The following is a 5,000-nucleotide window of genomic DNA, read 5'->3' as shown; positions in this document are numbered from 1 at the left end:
TTTTTCAAATAAAACAGATAATGCTATCGGAGCTACCCTCGCATAACATCGATTCTGTAGAATCAGTGGCCCAAGCCATTTCCATCCTGAGATCACTTCCTTTGATTTCGCCGCTGGAGAGCCACAGCAATATTTGACCCAAATACCGTGACCATGTCCAACATTACCCCCATCAGTTCCACTGACGAATACGTCCGCTTAAATTCTAAATAGAAATATTAACGAGAAAATAAGTCGATTGCTTGAGCAATAATGCATAGCTGTATATAAACCAGGTCAGATGTTCCCATAAAGGACAGCAGGTATCCAGAAAAGATGGATTGTTTTAACATAGCCACCTTTATAATAGTCCTAAAAAGTCAAAAATATTTTTGAAAAGAAAACATATAATACTTAATAGCGTTTATAACCCCGTTATTAGTTACAGGTACTTTTACAAAAATAAAAAATAAAAAATAAAAAAAGAAGTCCAATAATGCCATACATTTAGAACTACCTGAAACATTAACATCTATTCTTAGTTGAACTGAAATGGTTTTTACATTGCAATACACCTTCACCACTTTAGGCTTACTTCACGCGAGTGGAATTTATCCGTACGGAAATATTTCCACTCATTACGATGTCAAAAACCCTGTCAACGCACGAGCGGTTTTTTTTTTTTTTTTTTTTTTTTTTTTTTTTTGGGGGGGGGGGGTGGGGTTGTCTGCAAAAGTGCACAGAATGTCGTCGTTTGATTCAGATGGATGACGTAAAAGAAGAGAATGGTCTTTAAAGATGAAAAGGGAGCTAAACAGCAGCAGAAGAGGAACGCATACCTCTATAGGAGCTGAAAGTCAACTATTGCGAGAAAAAAACAAGAAACAACCAATCTGAAGAGCTTCGTAGACTTCTATAATATTCTAAAACATCCGGCACTGCGCAAAAATTCTTCCGAGCGGGTAATGTGTAAAGACCCTCACTGATCTTCATGAATTTCTAATTCACGCAGAAAAAACTTTGTGGATTCAATCTGCTCGCATGAAGTGGGCTTCGCTTAAACATACTTCACACAAGTGGATTCTTTCAGTCTGAAAGAATTATTCTGAAATTCTCCCTGGTGGGCAGTGTGTGTGTGTACGGCCTTCCATCATTTCCATCGATTTCTAATCCGAGCGGAGCAGAACCACAGGACATCAATCAGCTTGTGTGAAGCTAAGCCGAAAGGTCCAACCAAAGATTCCCTCTATATATACAAAGGTCGGACGAATCGTTTCAGTGAAGTCAACATGCATGTGATTACACAGATAAAAAACATACTCACATATTTGACCTTGTACTTCTTGCTTGAATGTTTATATATATATATATATATATATATATATATATATATATATATATATATATATATATATATATATATATATGTATATATATATATATATATATATATATATATATATATATATATATATATATATATATATACGGTATATATGTGTGTTCGTTTGTTTGTGTAGGTGTTTGCCTATGTACATTCTACATATACTCACACACACGCACGCACACACACAGATATATATCTATATATATATATATATATATATATATATATATATATATATATATATATATATATATATATATATATATATATATATATATATATATATATATCTATATATATATATATATATATATATATGTATATATATATATATATATATAAAAATATATATATATATATATATATATATATATATATATATATATATATATATATATATATATATATATATATATATATATGGCTTATTTGAAACATGAAAAACATGTTTAAATGTGCAAAAATTTATCATATACGTTACTCTATATATATATATATATATATATATATATATATATATATATATATATATATATATATATATATATATCACACAAAGACAAGAGCTTATGACCGGCCGGGAATCAAACCCTGGTCCGGCAATCTTGTAAAGACAGTGACTACCACTTGGCCACGAAGGAAGATAAAATACAATGACAATTCTTCTCAACTTTTACTTGTCGAATTCAGGTGTTTTGTACTTAGAATTGAAATCAACCCATCTTCACTATCGTAGGTAATTGGTAGTTTGTTACTTGGCATTCGATAATGATAAATTTTTGTACATTTAGTCGTGTTTTTCTTATTCAAATAAGCCATATATATTTTTGATAAATTAATAAATTAATATATATATATATATATATATATATATATATATATATATATATATATATATATATATATATATATATATATATATGTTTATATATATATTTATATATATATATATATATATATATATATATATATATATATATATATATATATTATATATATATACATATATATACATATTATATATATATATATATATATATATATATATATATATATATATATATATATATATAAATATATATAAATATGTATATATATATTTATATATATATATATATATATATATATATATATATATATTTATATATATATATATATATATATAAATACATATATATATATATATATATATATATATATATATATATATATATATATATATATATATATATATATATATATATTATACATACATATATACATATATTATATACATATATATATATATATATATATATATATATATATAAATATATAATGTATATATATATATATATATATATATATATATATATATATATATATATATATATATATATATATATATATATATATATATATATATATGAGCGTTTTTATTTCTCGCTCTCTCTCTCTCTCTCTCTCTCTCTCTCTCTCTCTCTCTCTCTCTCTCTCTCTCTCTCTCTCTCTCTCTCTCTCTCCCCTATGGTTATCTACCTTTTTTATTGTAAGTTCATGATGGCACAAATAACACAGAAGTAATATTTTCATTTACCAAAACCGTATCACCTATCCCTCTTATGATTTTTTTTTTATACCGTTCGAAAAAATAAATTATTTTATTAAAAAATTGTTTTCATGGAAATTAAATTTCAAAGTAAAAAAAAAGTATCGAAATGGCATCCATAAGTATCAATATCATGCAACTTTTGCAATGACGATATCAGTCATAAGTGATTTTTTTGTGATAAACGATTTTAAATGTACCCTAATTCTTTTTACCCCCTCTTGTATTCCCACATCAAAAACAGCAAATATTGTAAAATTTAGTTATTTCTATTCAAATCAAATGAAAGGGAATAATTGGGGTTCCTGTATTTTTTCTGTAAAATGAGGCTAAATTATGGAATCACGCTATTCTTTAATTGAATTACATCCAAAAGATTATACGTTTTATATGATTTCTGTAATTTAGAAAAAAAAATAACATGTTTGGCTAATATGAAATTGTTTCTTCATACGAATAACAGTATATTATATCTATTAACACAAATAAACTGGAAAAATATCACAATTTTACCACCACCCCTAATATGTAAATTTATGAATTTCCCGATATTTATGGATATAAGAATTCAGGCAATGTAAACGATAACATCTTCTAATTATAGTTATTTGTTAAACTTTCTAATTATTCTTTCGAAATGTGGCATTGATCATACTCAATTCTCCTCTTGCCGATTCACACACACACAAACACACACACACACACACACACACACACACACACACATATATATATATATATATATATATATATATATATATATATATATATATATATATATATATATATATATATATATATATATATATACATAAATCTGGCATTGAAATTTCACATAATTCCGTTAATTTGTTTTTATGTTATCTATAAAATGGAGAAAAACGCAAATCCGGGTCTAGACTCCATATCAATATCTGGATCCAGATCAACTGCAAAATTCAGTAGGGTCGTCAATGACAAGATCCATCTGAGGTGAGAATTTCGTCAAAATCTCTAAAGAGTTTTTGACGAAATTCTGTCTACAGACAGATAGACAGACAGACAGACGCATACACACATGAATAAATAAATAGATGAATAATTAAACTACAATCGTGTTTATAACCTCCATGATGGAGGTAATAATGGGATTTGAAGATAGAACTTCCTTTACAGAATAACTTAAGCATTTCATACTTCCCTTTTCTGAATTAAAAAAGGCTGATATTTTAGGCTTTTGAGAATTTTCAGTAAACTTCACTGAATTTACTACCTCTTTTGTCGAGCGCAAATATCTTCTAATTTGCAGAATAAAGATCTAATAATTTCTCCTCTCTCTTTAAGATTCATTCTTCTGGAGATCTCTCTCGCCGGTATAATCATATTTTATGAGAGAGTTGGGCCATCAAAGACATTCAAAATATCATCAGATCCTCTGAGTATCTCGGTGTCTTTTCCTTCTCGTCTGAAGCAGAGAAGAGATAATGGCATCCCTGAGTGAGAAGGACTAGCTTGCCTCCGTCTGATTACTTAAGCACTGTTTACTAACCTCTCCTTACGGGGGGGGGAGAGAGAGAGAGAGAGAGAGAGAGAGAGAGAGAGAGAGAGAGAGAGAGAGAGAGAGAGGGGGGGGGGGAGTGGTAAGTTGGCGTAAAACTCAGTAATGAGAGTATTTATATTTATCTTTGCCAGTATGTCTGTAGAAAAGGGCTTATAACAATCCTTCTAATTAAACAAATATCATTGCTTACTGTATATTCAGTTTTATTTCGGATATTAAGATTTTTTGCTAGAAATATTTGGTAAGAGTATCCAAAAACAAGAAAAGATTTCTGCTAATTGAGGCTCCTTTCATGTCCCATTCTCAGAAGAAAAAAAAAATTGTACAATTGAATGGTATCTTAACCGAATACTTCAACATAATTGTATCATGTATAAATCTTGTTCTTTGTTCCAATTTTGAAGATTCTATATATGATTCTACGAAGATTCAAACTAAAAAATATAAATCTTATTCTAAGTTGACATTTACTTATATTACGAGCAAAGCATTTCTTTCTATTTTAT

The sequence above is a fragment of the Palaemon carinicauda genome, chromosome 4 (assembly GCF_036898095.1).
Source record: "Palaemon carinicauda isolate YSFRI2023 chromosome 4, ASM3689809v2, whole genome shotgun sequence".
Lineage (NCBI taxonomy): Eukaryota > Metazoa > Arthropoda > Malacostraca > Decapoda > Palaemonidae > Palaemon > Palaemon carinicauda.
Note: the sequence above shows the minus strand (reverse complement) of the source record.